The sequence below is a fragment of the Triticum dicoccoides genome, chromosome 4B (genome assembly GCF_002162155.2).
Source record: "Triticum dicoccoides isolate Atlit2015 ecotype Zavitan chromosome 4B, WEW_v2.0, whole genome shotgun sequence".
Taxonomy (NCBI): Eukaryota; Viridiplantae; Streptophyta; class Magnoliopsida; order Poales; family Poaceae; genus Triticum; species Triticum dicoccoides.
The window spans coordinates 426742701-426760123 of NC_041387.1; positions in this window are offsets into that span (position 1 = coordinate 426742701).

The window sequence follows — 17423 nt, forward strand, 5'->3', positions numbered from 1 at the left end:
TGGTAACAGGAGACAAGGGACACGATGTTTTACCCAGGTTCGGGCCCTCTCGGTGGAGGTAAAACCCTACTCCTGCTTGATTGATATTGATGATATGGGTAGTACAAGAGTAGATCTACCACGAGATCAGAGAGGCTAAACCCTAGAAGCTAGCCTATGGTATGATTGTTGTTCGTCCTACGGACTAAAACCCTCCGGTTTATATAGACACCAAAGAGGGTTAGGGTTACACAGAGTCGGTTACAATGGTAGGAGATGTACATATCCGTATCGCCAAGCTTGCCTTCCACGCCAAGGAAAGTCCCATCCGGACACGGGACGGAGTCTTCAATCTTGTATCTTCATAGTCCAGGAGTCCGGCCAAAGGTGATAGTTCGGCTATCCGGACACCCCCTAATCCAGGACTCCCTCAGTAGCCCCTGAACCAGGCTTCAATGACGACGAGTCCGGCGCGCGTATTGTCTTCGGCATTGCAAGGCAGGTTCCTCCTTCGAATGCTTCATAGAAGATTTTGAACACAAGGATAGTGTCCGGCTATGCAAAATAAGTTCCACATACCACCGTAGAGAGAATAATATTTACACAAGTTCAATCTGCTGACGTATTCCGTGGCGTGACATCACGGCCAAGTCTTCATTCAAATCGTTTTTACTGTTTCACCTCAGCGCTTAGCGAGGCGGTTTCCTTGGCACGTCTTGTCAAAGCAGAGATCGTGTCCCCTTATTCCAGGATTCTCATCAATGCGGGCGTGGGTAACCCAATCGTGCCCGTTAGCACGCCCCCTCTATCGAGTGCGAGTCCCAAACGGTCACGGGGAAGGCTCTTGGTATTCAACCTCTTTATAAAGAGACCAAGGCCCCGCTCATTTCTTTCAATCTCAATCAAATCCGCCCCTCGCCTCGAGTTCCAACACCCAAAGCTCCAGATTCAGGCGCTTCGGACCTTCGATGATGTCCGGCTCCGACCTGCAAGGCCGATGGATGCCTTCCTCCATTACGGAGGAAGACATGCTAAAGTTAAGAGATGCCAGGTATCTAACTGGCGAAATTTCACATAGGCTACCTGCCCAAGGGCAGGTTATTCCCACTCCCAAGCCCAGCAAAAGCGTAGTGTTCGCGTCTCACTTTCTTCGGGGGCTAGGCTTCCCGACGGACCCCTTCGTGAGGGGGCTCATGTTTTATTATGGGTTGGAATTTCATGACTTGGATCCGGTGTCCATCCTCCACATCTCATCGTTCATTGTCGTATGCGAAGCCTTCCTCTGCGTTACCCCTCACTTCGGATTGTGGCTCAAGACCTTCAAGGTGGAGCCGAAGATGATCAAGGGGCAGCAGGTAGAGTGCGGAGGGGCTGTTATAAGCAAGAATGCTGATGCTCCGTGGCCCGAGGGCTTTTTCAAAGAGGAGCTCGGCCTATGGCAACAGGAGTGGTTTTATATCACAGTTCCCAGGGGCACCAAATGGGTGGCGCCACCTGCCTTTCGCTCGGGTCCTCCACACGGCTGGCGTCATGGGTTAATAAAGGACTTGACTGGGGGACATCCAAGGACGTGCCCTTGTTGCAGGGCCGCATTCGGGACCTCCTAGAGAGGGAGATCACTCTGGTCGTAGTAGCGCAGGTCATGTTGATTCGTCGCATCCTACCCTGCAAACGTCTCCCCCTCCGCCTGTGGGAATTTAACCCGGAGGGACCATGAGCTCTCCAACATTTAATGGGCGTGACGCCCGTGGAGATGTACAAGCTTCTCTTCGGATCACAAATGATGTGTCCGGACTTGACCGAGGATGCAGGCCTGAGCTGCAATCACCCGAATATTCAAGTAAGTAGCCCTGTATCCGAACACACTATCCCGTATTTATTACGAACTTTGCCCTTTAAAGGAGTTGTTCCTTGAACAGGAGTGGATAGCGAAGGCAAAGTTAATCAGGTGTCCGGCCCCCCTCCCTGAGACCACGCCGGATCCCGTGTTAACCAGGATGCTGGAGGTTGCGCCTTCGGAAGAGGGCAAAGGGGAGAACAAGGAAGCTACCGCCTCCGTGAAGGAGGCTGTCAGGAGAGGGCGGATCAAGAATCCCTCCCTCCAAGGGAAGAAGAGGACCGCCTCTGAAGACCCGGAGACCATGGTCTCAAAGCGGGGGAAGAAATCTTCGCCAGAGGGTCCTGCGCCGAGAGATGCCTCGGTCGCATTATGCCCTCAAGGGGATCAGCCCTCTACCGAGCCGTAAGTAAAAAGGGGAGTTTATTTTAAAATAAAGGATATCCCTGCCCTATTTTTGATGAAGATGACCAAAATTTTACCTTGTAGTTCGGACCTCAGCCCTTCTCAGCAGAGCTCATCTTCGGGGGATCTTCGTCCGGAGATGATAGAGAGTGAAACGCCTCCCCCTGCCGTACCGTCTTGCGAGGCGGGCGACCCTGAGGTGTCATCACGGAGGGTTTCTTCAAGTCCGGCGGGGCCGGAAGGCAGTCCTATGTCCCCTCAAATCCCTCCGTGTCCGGCCTTCAAAAATGGCCATCAGACGAGTCCGGCACCACCTGGTGTACGGTCGGAGGAGCTGAAGGATCTGCTCGGGTGAGCGTCTATCTCAGAAGATCACCGTGCGTTAATGGGTACGGTGCTTGAAAGGATTTCATCCGTAGAGAGCGGATTGCACGAAGCCGTCAGAAGTTTACTGACAGGCTTTGAGGTACGCAAAATGATGTACCTTCTGACAGTTCCGCATATAACATGCGCCCTGTGTAGATAGTAGCCCATGAGGCTCGGTGTGTTGTCAAAAATGACGGCGCGCCGAGGATCATAATCCCAGGTATAATATGCCGCCCTACCTATGTAGGTGGCGAAGGGTCCGGTGGCTAGCCGGACTGATGATTTTGCTGAACTGAAGCGGCAACTTGACGTGGCGGATGCTGACATCACGCTTGTCAATAAGCGACTTGTTGAGTCACAAGTATGCAATTTCTCCGCGGACACCTGGTAAGGGAGCTTTATGCCCGTGCCTTACAATATGTATGCTTGATGCAGATGGTGCCGCTGCCATGGAGAACCTTCGGGCGGAGCTCGCCCGAGCCAAGGAGCAGGCCAGAAAGAGTGATGCGGCTGCCTTAAAGGCGACCGAAGAGCTAAAAGCCGAACATGCTGCTCACTGCCAAAGCAAGAAGGAAATGGCCGAGATGGCCGTGAAGTTAAAGAATGCTTCCGACCGTTGCAAGCTTGTTGAAAAGAAGATCGAGTGGTGCAAGAGGACCTGAAGAAGGCCACAACCGAGGCCAAGGATGCTCGCTCTGGAAAGCCCTTTCTACTGCGGAGGAGCCGCGTCAGGCCGGAGATATCGCAGCTGGAAAGCCCTTTCTACTGCGGAGGAGATTCGTGGATCCTAAATATGCCCAGTTGGACCGGCTGTGGAGTGTGGAGGATGCTTATCTGGACCTGGCGGCAAGTGCCGCGGACGCGGCCGAATACTTCCGAGAAAAAAAAGATCACAAAATGGAAAAGGTTTTTTGGTCGCAGTTCCATAATCCAGAGCGCCCACTTCCATTAACCGATCGCTTAGCTAAATGGGCGGAGCTGAATAGGTTATCCGGACTTGCCATGAAGGATGTGGTGAGTCTTTTGTGGCCGAAAAGGCCTGAGCCGAAGAGTTGTTTTGGCTTGGTGCAGTAGTTCCTTGGTGTGGTGCCGCATATCAGTGCAATGAGGAGGTCGGCATGCATAGAGGGTGCACGGATGGCTCTTGCCCGTGTCAAGACATACTGGGCGGAGATGAAGGCCACCGATGTTGCATCCCAAGATTCGGACGGAAGCCGAGTACCTGTCGAGCACTGTTTTCAGGAAGTTCTGCAGGGCGCTTGTTTAATAGAGACGCAGTCCTCGAAGGATATTATGTTCGAATAACATGTATTATTGTGAAACAATGTATCGATGGAATATAAGAGCTTTTTATACTTGTGCCTTTCAAGAATTAAAATACCTCCTGTGCGGCCGCTAATGTATATGTATATATAACCTGAAAGATGGCAGTCTTTGGCTTCAGCCCCCACGCATATAATGCGGGGGTGTTTGCAAAAAGGCGCATTTTCACACTTGATCGAACGTCTTGGTCCTATAAAGGAGGTGGTAGCGCAGCAAACTAGGCAACCGGACTATAATGCTTTATCACTTTCACTTAGCCATAGGAGTTTGACAGTGGGGCTACGATATAGCCACTAGTGGCACCGCGCTCACCCGAATTTGGGGCGCGTATGTGCCTGACCAGGAAACGGTCCTTCGTCAATGCAAAGGAATCCTATAGATTCCGGCGGGTCATCGAGTGGTTGAGCAGTCTCACGCTATATCGTGACAATCAATTTTCGGCTTTCTCTACTGAGGTGCTCGCCTGGCCGAACTGGGGCACAATCGCAGTAGTTCTCCTGGTGCCGCCTTAGCCGATAGAGCGGAACGTAAGGAAGCAAAACACAGGAGCCGAGCAAACCCAACATTTGACCAAAGACATGATTCGGAGCTCATGAATATAAGGCCTAACTCGAGACGACAAACACTCCCTAAGGTATTCGGTCTTTATGAAAACGGGTCGAACAACGCCCTTAGTAATAAGCCCCTGGTGTCCAGGTACATGCAAAATTCTGACGTGGCCCATGCCAAAACGTCAGCCTCCTCCTTGGTTATAGCAAGAAACCATGGGATGTGTATCAACAAGAGACAGTAAAAAAGGTTTACGCAGGGTCTTAATCTGAAAAGAATCCTTGTCACGGCTCCCTACTGCACGTCTGCGCCTGTGTCTCCGTTGTGCCGTATCCTGGACGGGTGTAGCAGGGTGTTCATCTGTAAAAGATAGGAACTTAGTTGAAAAAGATCGTGCGAAAATGTACGTTATATTAAATAGGGATAATTAGATTTATGCCCTTAGTTGTGTCCCACTTGTCTGTTTTACCCCTAATTCCCAAAAGTCACCGGTTCAGTCCAAGTCACTTTGCTCCTCTTATGCTTTTGCCCTTTGACCGTTTGACCATCAGTTTGAAAACTTCATAACTAATTCGTACTAAATCAAAAAAATGCAAATAAGATACCAAAATGTTCAGAAAAACATCGCCTATATGTCAGTGTCATTTGCATTCATGAAAAAAGTGTTGAAAAGTGCACATCCAAGTTTTAGCTCTTTTGATACCACCATGAATAGTAAGCTCTAAAAAAATTCAAAAAAATTTAAAAATAGTTTGGTGGCAAAGAATGACAAATGTTTTAAGTGTCTGCCAAGTTTCATCAGGGAATAACATTCGTGGGTGCCGTGGCAAAAAAACAATCAGCACTCCGAAATAGATTATTATTTTGCCACGACTTCCACGAATGTTGTTCCCTAATGAAACTTCGCAAGCACTTAGAACATTTGTCGTTCTTTGCCACCATATTTTTTTGATTTTTTTGAATTTTTTTAGAGTTTACTACTCATGGTGGTATCAAAAGAGCTACAACTTGGATGTGCACTTTCCAATAGTTTTTCATGAATGCAAATGACACTGACATATAGGTGATGTTTTTCCGAACATTTTGGTATCCTATTTGCATTTTTCTGATTTAGTATGAATTAGTTATGAAGTTTTCAAACTGGCGGTGAAACGGTCAAAGGGCAAAAGCATAAGAGGAGCAAAGTGACTTGGACAGAACCGGTGACTTTTGGGAATTAGGGGTAAAACAGACGAGTGGAACACAACTAGGGGCATAAATCTAATTATCCCTATTAAATAAACAAAGTACAATTCAAAGAATCAATAAAATTGAGCTTTATTGTCTCTTGTTGTACATGCACGGAGCCCCTTGTATGTTTACGGCGGACTCGTCTAACCGTGTCCGGGGTCCGAACGACCTACTTTGGTGCTTTGCTTAGTGAAGCTATTTTTAGTGTGTGGCTGTCAAGGCAGTCACACAATCTTTCGTGCTCGAGGAACACTCGATATTTCCCTTTAAGGAGATGACGCCTCGTGGACCGGGCATTTTAAGTGTAAGGGATGCATAATGCGATATTGCGGTAAAGCGGGCGAAAGCTTCGCGTCCCAGTAGTGCTTGATAGCTACTTGTAAATGGGGCAAGGTGGAAGGTTAACTTTTCGCGGCGGAAGTTGTCGGGTGAGCCGAACACAACTTCTAGCAGTAGAGAGCCCGTACAATGGGCATATGGGCCTGGCATTACCCCTTGAAAGGAAGTGTTGCTATGACGAGTTTTGGTTGGGTCTATCCCCATTTTGCGGATTGTGTCATGGTATAGCAGGTTTAGATCACTGCCACTGTCCATGAGGACTTGTGTAAATTGGAGTCCATCAATTATCGGATCTAATATCAAGGCAGTCCATCCTGCATTCCGGATACTTCTAGAGTAATCCTGATGGTCGAAGGTGATTGGTTTTAACAACCAGTTGCGGGACTCCTCTGGGATAGGCCCTGTGGCGCGTACCTCTATAGGCACCGCTCTATTTTTCCCTTTTGTCACGTGAAGTGAGTTTACTTCTTTGACTTCTTGCGGGAAATTCTTCTGTATTCCGGTGCTCTGCTTGTGGGGTTCGTCATCGTCCTCGCTTGGTGTGTCGAGCCCCTTGTGTTCGGCGTTGAGTTTGCCGGACTGCTTGAAGACCCAACAATCTCTGTGGGTATAGTTTGCAGGCTTCCTGGGAGTACTATGGATTTGGCATATCTTGTCCAAGATTTTGTTTAAGTTAGATAGCTCGTCCCTGTTACCCTTAGTGGGCAGTTTTTTATGATTCTGCCGGGAGCTTTTGAATCCGGCGTTGACTGCCAGGCTCTTCGGGCTGTTTCCCTTGTTCCGACGCTGGTCCTTGCTGCGTCGCAGTTTCCCGTTTCCATCCCTGACTTCGGATGTGCTTGGGTTGCTGGTACTGCATCTTGCCAGCCAGCTATCCTCTCCCGTGCAAAAGCGGGTCATGAGGCTTGTTAATGCGGCCATTGTTCTTGGCTTTTCTTGGCCGAGGTGTCTGGCGAGCCATTCGTCTCGGACGTTGTGTTTGAAAGCTTCTAAGGCTTCGATGTCCGGACAGTCAACTATTTGGTTCTTTTTAGTAAGGAATCTGTTCCAGAATTTTCGGGATGACTCTCCGGGTTGTTGAGTTATGTGACTTAAATTGTCTGCATCCGGAGGTCGGACATAGGTCCCTTGAAAATTTGCCCGAAAGGCATCCTCGAGCTCTTCCCAACTTCCAATGGTGTTTTCGGGGAGGCTTTTGAGCCAATGCTGGGCTGGCCCTTTGAGCTTGAGGGGTAGGTATTTTATGGCGTGGAGGTCATCTCCTCTAGCCATGTGTATGTGGAGGATGTAATCCTCAATCCAGACTCCGGGGTCTGTTGTTCTGTCGTATGCCTCTATGTTTACGGGCTTGAATCCCGCAGGGAATTCATAATCCAGAACCTCATCGGTGAAACATAGGGGGTGTGCGGCACCTCTATATTTAGGTGTACCGTAGTATTCGAATACTTGATGTGTTGCATTGCTTACTAGAGCTTGCTTTCTTGGCTCGTAGATAGATCTGACTGGGCCATCTTTTTGATGCGAATCAGTGTGCGGATCGCGTGCTGGCTTGTGTGCGGCGCCGTTTACCGTTCTATGTTTGCCATGGGGTCGTCTATCCGACCGGGTGGTCTCCCTGCTTTTTGATTGCGGGGGCTCTACGGCCTCCTCATCAAATTTGGGCAGTAGTTTTCTCTTCGGGTAGCTCTTTGTTCGGCGACTATCACCGTATTTGTCTGTGGTGTTGAGTACTTTGCTCCATCTGATTCTGAGTGCATCTTCCGCTATTTTGAGCTTCCACTTCTGCTTTTTCAGGCTACGCACAGTGGCGACGAGCCTTTTGTGGAGTTTCTTCTGCTCCAGCAACTTGTCCGGTGTGAGATCGTTCGGACTGTTGTCTTCGCTGGGGACAGATTGTTTATCCAGGTTGTCCTGTTCGGACGGTTGCGCGATGGCATGTTTGTCGTCCACCGGTTCGCCCTGCTCTATGGCTGGGTCTGTATGGCTGCCGTTTTTGTCGAGGCGGGATTTTGAGCGGCGCTTACGTCGCCATTTTGACTTTTCGGGGGAATGATCCCTCGTGGGCTCCCCTTGTTCCTCGTCGTCGCTTCCTTTAGGTGTGTCCACCATGTATACATCGTGAGATGAGGTGGCTGTCCAGTGCCTTATAGGTGCTGGTTCAAGCTTATCTCCTACATCGTCGTCCATACCGTCGATGTCTTCGGAGTCGAAATCGAGCACGTCGTTTAAACTTTCGACAGTGGCTACGAAGTGGGTGGTGGGTGGGTTTTGAATTTCTTCGTCGTCCGCATCCCAGCCTTGCTGACCATAATCTGGCCAGGGCTCTCCTGATAAAGAGAGAGACTTTAGTGAATTCAGATGTCGCCAAAGGGCAAGTGCTGAAAGATGTCCGCGGTGGTGAACTCCATGATCGGCGCCCAATCGGATTCGATTGGCAGGGGCGCGGAAGGTTCGGAGTCCGGAGAGGAGTCCGACACCTTGGAGTCACGAGCTTCATGAGGGACAGGGTTGGTGTTTGGCTCAATCGCCGTAGAGATTGCTGCCCCTGAGGCAGTATCCAACCACCTGTCCTCGGCCGGCGCAGTCGGCTCCGAGCTAAGGGTCGGAAAGGACACTGGTGCGGCTTCCAGGGCACTGTTCGGCGGCAGAGCTAGATCATTCCCATCGTGATAGTGCGGCGTGCTTGGCTGTGGCTCGAACCCGTCGAAGATCAAGTCTCCGAGGACGTCAGCCGTGTAGTTCAAACTTCCAAATCTGACCTGATGGCCAGGGGCGTAGCTTTCAATCTGCTCCATATGGCCAAGCGAATTGGCCCGCAGTGCAAAGCCGCCGAATACAAAGATCTGTTCGAGGAGAAAAATCTCACCCTGGACCGCATCGTTGTTGATGATCGGAGGAGCCATCGGGCCTAAAGATGACGACACAGAGGAACTCTCAATGAAAGCACCAATGTCGGTGTCAAAACCGGCGGATCTCGGGTAGGGGGTCCCGAACTGTGCGTCTAGGCGGATGGTAACAGGAGACAAGGGACACGATGTTTTACCCAGGTTTGGGCCGTCTCTATGGAGGTAAAACCCTACTCCTGCTTGATTGATATTGATGATATGGGTAGTACAAGAGTAGATCTACCACGAGATCAGAGAGGCTAAACCCTAGAAGCTAGCCTATGGTATGATTGTTGTTCGTCCTACGGACTAAAACCCTCCGGTTTATATAGACACCAAAGAGGGTTAGGGCTACACAGAGTCGGTTATAATGGTAGGAGATCTACATATCCGTATTGCCAAGCTTGCCTTCCACACCAAGGAAAGTCCCATTCGGACACGAGACGAAGTCTTCAATCTTGTATCTTCATAGTCCAGGAGTCCGGCCAAAGGTGATAGTTCGGCTATCCGGACACCCCCTAATCCAGGACTCCCTCAGTAGGCGTTCTGGGAATGGGGGTCCCCAGACTTGCCTGCCGGCGGCCTGCGGCGTGGCTCGAGCGAAGGCCCAGTGCAGCCTAGCTTCATCAGCTCAAGCTCAAGACCCTCGCGAGGGGCCAAGACTCACGGGGCGGACGACAGGAAGCTTCCTCAGGAGCAGCCTCATTAGGCAGGCTCATGAGGAGGCGGAGAGATCAAGGCAGGGCACCTCACGAGGAGCCCGTGACGCAAGCCATGACGATCGAGACCAGGCGGGCGCCAGGCAGGCACCGGCCTGCGCAGTGTCCTTGTTTCCTCTTTGGTGCAAAGGGGGCAAGCACAGGCCAAGGCATCAGGCAAAGGTTACCGTTTTGGTGCAACAATACCAAGACCAGCAGAACGACAGGATGGAAGTCATCGTGGAGCCTAGGACGGCATCACCGCCAGAGTCTTTGGCAGTCAAAGACCAACTTTAGTCAGGATAAGTGTACTAGATGTTCCCCTTCAAAATGGCCAATTGTTGGCGCCCTTCCCACTCATTATTTGGGAAGAGGCCCAGGGTCTTCCTCTATAAATAGGATTGGCCACCACAGTAGAAGAGGATCGGATCCAGATTGCGCATAGACTAGAGAGATAGAGAGAGGCGACTGAACTCACCCAAGCAGTTCATCGCACCAGCTCAAGAACAACCCCTCGCGAGGTTGTTCTCCCTTTGTAATGTTCATCATCAGCCCCTGAGGCAATCCACCACACCACATACTAGAGTAGGGTATTACACCACAATGGTGGCCCGAACCAGTATAAATCTCGTGTCCCTTGTGTGTTCTTATTTCTAGCCTAGATTCCTTGCGAGGCTTCGAGACGTGAGTTGGTAGGGGAAAGATCTTCATGCGCACCCCAGAGTTCGAACCTCAAGGGTCTACCGGAACCCCTAATCCGACGGCAGCAGGTGGCTCCGGCTGAATGCTGGAGTCGGCCACGCCAGTTGGGACGGCGGAGGACTGGAGGGCGGAGTCGGTGGCGTCCGTCGGAGGAACTGGCGGCTGGTCGATCCCCGCCGGGCCGCCTCCAGTAGCAGTCGGCGCTTTGGAGCGCGGATCGTTGCTTGAGGCCCGGGCAGGTTGGGGCTGACCATCCGCCCCAGCCTCCGGCATGTCGTCATTGCTATCCTCCTCCTCCTACTCCTCCTCCTCCTCCTCCTCCTCCCCCTCCTCCCCTTCATCACTGGAGTCGATGACTTCGGCCGAGTCCTCGCTGTCCTCCGGGTTCAGCCCGAGCCACTCCTGCGGCACTTCGGCGCCTTCTTCGACCACCTCCGGAACAAAGATGCTGATGTCGGTGAAGTCGGCGATCGCCTCCACCCTGTTGATAAGGTCGGCTTCCACCGCCACTAGCGCCTCCAGCCGGAACGTGGCCAACTGGGCTAGATCTAGCCCAGGATACCACGCCTTGACGAACTCAAGGGCCCGGCGCGCTCCTGCCCGGGCTGCAGAGCCCTTCCAGGCCTCCAGGCGGTCGGCCGCCACCTTGAGCCAGTCGGCGGTCCGACTTGGAGTGCGCGGAGCCAGCAAGCCTGGCCAGAGGGCGGAAATTGCCTGGGCCCCGACGCGCTGAAGACGGCGCAGCACTTGATGGGCGAGCCGAAGACGGGCCTGGATGCTGAGGATCTGCTCGTTGAGGGTCCGGGGGGCGTCAACGTCAATCTGCACGCCTTCCGCCCTCCGCTCCTCCCGCCGGGCCTCGATGATTTGGTTCACGGCGACGGAGTGACCCAGGAAGAAATCTACTCGGGCAGAAGACAAGAAAAAACGAAGTCAGAAACAAGCAGTTGGCTTAGACAAAGGCCGGTAGCTCAAGGCGAGAAACAAGGACAATAAAGCTCACCATCGACCAAGTCGTCGATGATGATGAAGCAGGCCGTCGTCTGCGCCTCCTTGTAGGCCTAGGCGGCGCGCTCGATTTCAAACTCGGCGAGGAGATTGGTCTCCTTCGCCTTTGCCTCCCGCTGGGCCGTCTTGAGGGCCTCCGTCTACTCGGCAAGCTGAGCGACCAGCCGCTCTCGCTCCTCGGTCAGCTTGCTGCACTGCGCCTCCTTGCCGCGCAGAGCGGTGTTGGCTTTGCCCAGCTGCTGCTGCAAGGCAACATTGTCCTTTGTAAAAGGAAAAGAAGAAAGAGCATGAGTCAAAAAGACAGAGAGGGATGCAGCTGCCGGGGAGATCCGGCCCGACTGCTCAGCAGTCGGCCTGAATCTCGGGGACTACAGCCCGCGGGTGCGCCATCGCGCCCCCGCAGAAATGAAGTAGTTAACAAAGGTAGAGCCACTGGGGGGATTCGTCCCGACTGCTCAGCAGTCGGCCCGAACCTCGGGGACTACAGCCCGCGGGTGCGCCAGCGCGCCCCCGTGAAGAAAGAAAGTCGGAACTTACTCCGGCTCTCGGACCGATGGGCAGTCTGCATCTCCAGCTCCCGGACCCTAGAGTTGAAGGTGACCACACGAAGATTGTGGTAGTCCTGCAGAGGGGATATCAGATAAAGCCAGCATTTCACACGCACAAGTTAAAGTTCCGGACCGCCTGCTCAGCAGTCGGCCCAAAACTTGGGGACTACACCCAGTGGGTGCGCTAGCACGCCCCCACGAAGAAAGCAAGAAGATCAAGAAATAAAGAGAAGCGAAGAAAACTTATGCGGATGGCGGCCCGCGTCTACAGGAAGGCTTTGTTGCAGCGCTTGAGGGCTTCGGCTTCAGCTCGGAGTTTGGCCTGGACGTCAAGGGACGCCAGGCACTACTAGGAAAAGGCCCGGCGGACCGGTTTTGCCAACTAATGGCGCACTACCGGTGCGCCATTAGTAGCACGCCATTAGATTTTTTTACTAATGGCGCACCACTGGTGCGCCATTAGTATCTGGTATACTAATGGCGCACTGCCTTAGTATGTAACTCCATGCGCCATTAGTATGCCTCCCGGGGGCCATATGTAACCATGTGCTTTGTCACACTAATGGCGCACTCTGCCTTGATGCGCCATTAGTATCCTTTGGCATACTAATGGCGCACTCTGCCTTGATGCGCCATTAGTATGAATATTTGGTTTTTTTTGCTTTTCTGATTTTTGCATAGGTTACAAAATATATTATTGGACAGAATATAGACAGCAGCACACAGCAACATCAGATTCATCGAATACAATAGAAGATTAGTCTCCGAATACAATTCATCATATTAGTCTCCGAATTCAAAATACTGAACAAAGATAAAACATTACAAGTCTCAAGACCGTGAGTATCGAGTTTGTCTTCACATTACAAGTCGATATCGATCATCTAAACTACCATCACATAAAAGAGAGTTGTGGTCATCACGATGAGCATCATCGCGATCAAACTGGTCCTCATCCGGTTCCTCCAACGCTCCCTCCTCTCTCCCGCTAGATAGCGGGCATATCTAGATTCGGCCTCCGCCCTAGTGGTGTACCCTTTGTAACTGTTACCGCTGAAACGGTGAACCTGTCTCCGACACTCCTCCCAGTCGTCGTAGACTCCGGGAACCTTACCCTTGTACACGACATACGACGGCATCTCTATGCACAAGCCAAACAACAGACAATACATAAGCAATATGTAAGTATGCAACAAAAGGATCAAAAGAGAAAAGCAAGACATTAATAGCACGATTCATGGTCCTACTAATAAATAGCATCGATTACATCTAAGTTGAACGATTGTCCAAACCAAAGAGACATACGAATTCATTAAAGTTTAATTACAACATGAGCTAATCAATGTTTCAGAACTACACATCACTACTTTCGACTCGACTCATCGGACAGGAGCATGGATGAAGCCACCATCTATCGTGATGGTCATGAAATCGCCGTCGTTGTCACCCTGCATTTGTAGTGTTTCATCTATCTCACTGTTGGACGGTTGATATCTGACGAAGAACTGCCCCGAGGTATGAAGGACATCTTGATGGATGATGTCCGCAAACGCCGACTGGATGCGAAAGAATTCTTGTCTAAGGTCCGCGTCCTGGACTGCCGATAAGCTCGCGGCCCAATCTTTGAGATTATCTGGTAGCAGAAGTTGATGATGGTCCCTTACGATCGCCCGCATGTGATGGAGGGTGTAGTAGGCATCCTTCTGACCGCCAGGCGGCTGCTTGACACAGCAGAACTTCGTATTGTGTGAGAACATGTGCTTGCCGTACTTACGAACTGCCCTGGTGAAGGTGCCTCAAGATTTCGCATAGCCGGGGAGAACATCATCAAGAACTTTCTTGACATTTGTCTAGTCTATCTTGGAGTTACGGTTTGGGTTGAAATAGTGGCCATGGAATATTTCGGGCTTAAGAGGATGAGTGTGCAATGTGTGTCACTGCACAGAACACGGAATGTTAGAAAAAAAAGAATGATCAAAATCTAAGAAATCATATGTTACGAGGCGGTTAAGGGATGACTTACTCGGGAAAGTAAGCCACAAGGAAGTTATCCTTATCTGGGTTTGCCAGAATGACGCCTTCGAGGTGTGAACTCGCAACTTGGCGGTCCCCAGCGCTGTTCAAGTGCTTGGCACGCATCTAGAAGGGGTCGACTATCATGATGTCCGGGGTCTTGTCTCTAATGATCCGCATCTCCATACTCAGCGAAAACAGCCGAACGAAGGTGTAGTGCAGCGGATGAAGGTTAAACATAGCAAAGATGTCATCAAACCGCAGGACGATCGTACCCCCAATGTCGCCATCCGCAAAGCCCTTGCCCTCAGGCACCTTGGCCACGAAAACCGGGTATGCCACATCATTCTCTCTCAGACGCCGCTTCTCCAAAGAAAGAACACTGTCATGCAGACTCCGCATAGCACCGGTTGCAGCATTCAGCATATTTGGCGGTAGCATCGCCCTACCCGCCACATGCACCCTCCTCGAGATATACTTAGGTGAAGGTGGCCCGTCCTGAGCACGAATCGAACTCGGTGTCGGCTGGTTCGCACCGGCGCCCTTGTTAGTCTTTCGTTTCCGTCCCTTCTTCTTGATCTCCTGTAATGGGACCGAGTTCTGCTAACAGACCGCTTTCTTGAGCGTGTTGGGGCTGATAATATTTCACACCTCAGCTATCTGAGGCTCGGTGAAGGCGGGAGCTGGAGGCGTCTCCTGAGAACTGAACAGCAGACGACGCCTATTGCAATTGGATTTCTCCGTCGTACCAGCTAGATTGCGGTCGTCTTGGTTGGGTTCTTGAGAAAGAGGCCCGCATAACTCGTCAGCGTACCCATGTTCGGCAAAGTACTTATCGACTTTGGTAAATGTACCGTCGTCATTGTCGTCGTCATCCGGATCCTGTGCCATAGGGCTGTCCGGATCCTGTGCCATAGGGATGTCCGACATAGGGATGTCTGGCAGGTCCGATAGCGTTGCGGCGTTCCCTCGGTCCTTATGCCTAAGGTTCTCGGTGTTGATCGAGACGGTGCTCCGGAGAATGCACCCGAGCTGAACCGAGTACCCCTTGACTATATGTTTGGGCTCCGTTGGATTCCCGTCGGAGTCCACTTGAGTGAATTCCTCCTTGATGGTGCGGAGCGCATTCGGACGCCGGTCCTTCCTTTGCTTCTTCGATTGGCTGCCATCTGTGTGTGTGCCGCCATCATCAGTGGTGGCATCCTTGGCGGCACCATCAGTGGTGTCATCCCCGACGCCACTAGGGGTTGTGTAATCAGGATCGGTGTCTTCCGCGGCGTCCTCATAGCGGTGAGGTTGTTCCTCCATCTCTTGGGACAGCTCCTAGATTTGCTTGCCGCCCGAACCACCGGCCTCATCGTTGTGGGCCATGTTTCACTCTAAATAGGAAAAAAGTTTGGTCAAAAAGTTGGTTATTGTCAAGGAACAAGATCATGGTCTCATCAATTAGGGTTTGTCGATACCGAGGCACTCTAAAAGCCTAAGCTTTCATCATTTAGGGTTTGTCGACGCCGAGGCACCCTAAAAGCCTAAGCGTACATCATTTAGGTTCTCATCGACACCGAGGCATCCGGGGCAGCCAAGTTAAGTTTTCATCATTTAGGGTTTATCGATGCCGAGGCACCCTAGGTTGGGCCTAATCACTTGGCACTAATCACTTGGCTCTATTGCCACCTATGTTGGGTTTATCATCTAGGGTTTATCGATGCTAAGGAGAATTCTAAGTTGGGCCTAATCACTTGGCTCTATTGCCACCTATGGTTTAATGCAGAAAGAATGGTAGGGCAGTTGATCCTACTTAACTAAGTACTAAGATACCCCGACCCATGCATTAGTCGCAAGTACCCCATATGTCCTATTTTTAGCATAGTCATGCTAAAATTCACGGAAAATTTTAGCATGACCTTTGCTGAAAATAGGACATATGGAGTACCCGAATTTGCCGGAACGGAAGTTAATCGACATTCTGGCAAACTCAAGGGCCTATCTTTGCTCATGTTTTTGACAGTAGCCTCTGAAGAAAACAGCATTGCAACATTCAAGTTCACAGGATAAAAAAATCATCCACATTCACCAACCCACATGATGTTAAAACCCACATGAGCTGTAAACAGACTTAAAAAACCCACATGATGTTATAACTGTATACACTGAACATGATGATACCAAATGGGAAGGAAAATTGTATCACTCTAGATTAGTGTAGCCACTATCTAACAAAACCAGAATGTTAACAAAATTACACCATGATGATACCAAATTCTTGTAGCAGTAGAATGAGTTCATAGGATAAAAAAATCATTGTAGCATAACAAAACTGACTTGCTGTTAATGAACCGTGGCTAAAGATATATAAAACTCCATTGCAAATGTGCCATGTCAATAAAACAACTCATGGAAGTAAACTACTAGCAGGCTCAAAAGTCAAGTAAACTGAAGATTATGACAGCTTGCAAACACAGGACCATGTCATTATCATGGCAGTCCACTATATATTTTTATGACAAAATACATCATTATCAGGGCACATTATGGCCATTTTCTTACATGATGCTAACTGTACCTAACTGAACATAGTTCTCGCCTTGGAGGTGTTGCTGCTGCTGCACTGTCTGAACTTCAATTCCTTTACCTCCTTGGAAACCTAAAATATGCAGATGTATATGATGATTCTAAGAAAAGGGAAAAGGTGTATCAAGAACAGATTCACATGTGTGGCTGTTAGCCATTTTATAACATTGCATAGCATTAGTCAGACAGAGCTGAGCCTTTCACCACTATATAATATTGCCATGTAAAATTACAAATTTATGTAACCTGGATTTTTTTTGTATGAAACCTAGTCAATGTGACAATATATAAACTACTGATCTACTAGTTATCAAGTTGAGAAATTGACCGCATATAAGCAAAAGCAATATCAGACTTGACTAGAGATACTTGTAAAGTTGTAAGTTATATCTTACCAGTGTGCTAACGAAAACTGTACTAATTAGGGTTCTTATTATGTTCTGGTATATAAATTCTTCTCAATTACTTAGGAAAATTAATGGATGTCTTACAAATTACAGAGGGAGTTAATAATTTCAGTTTCATAAGAAAAAATTCATCAATACTATGCATCATCTTCCTACTATGCATCATCTTTCTACTATACTTGCTACTCATCTTCAGAACCAAACAACAGCAAAAACAGTTGAAGAGAGGCTCACGAGAGGGCACTCAAATTTGCTAACCCTAGAACACGGGGGAAGAGGGCTGTGGTACTTGCGGGAGGTAGCCTAGGGGGGGAGGGAAAGGGAGGAGAGGTGAGGAATCACCTGTGGGACTACGGCAGGCTGCCGTAGGAGGGCGCCGGCGTCGATGAGGCGGTGGGCAGCGGCGCGTCGAGGAGGAGGCGGCACGTCGAGAAGGAGGCGGCGCGTCGAGGAGGAGGTCCGTCGAGGAGGAGGCGGCGCATCAAGGAGGAGACGGTGTGTCGAGCTTGCCACCCACCTTGGAGCCGGAACCCTAGGGCGTGCAGGCGCGGCGGACGGAGGGG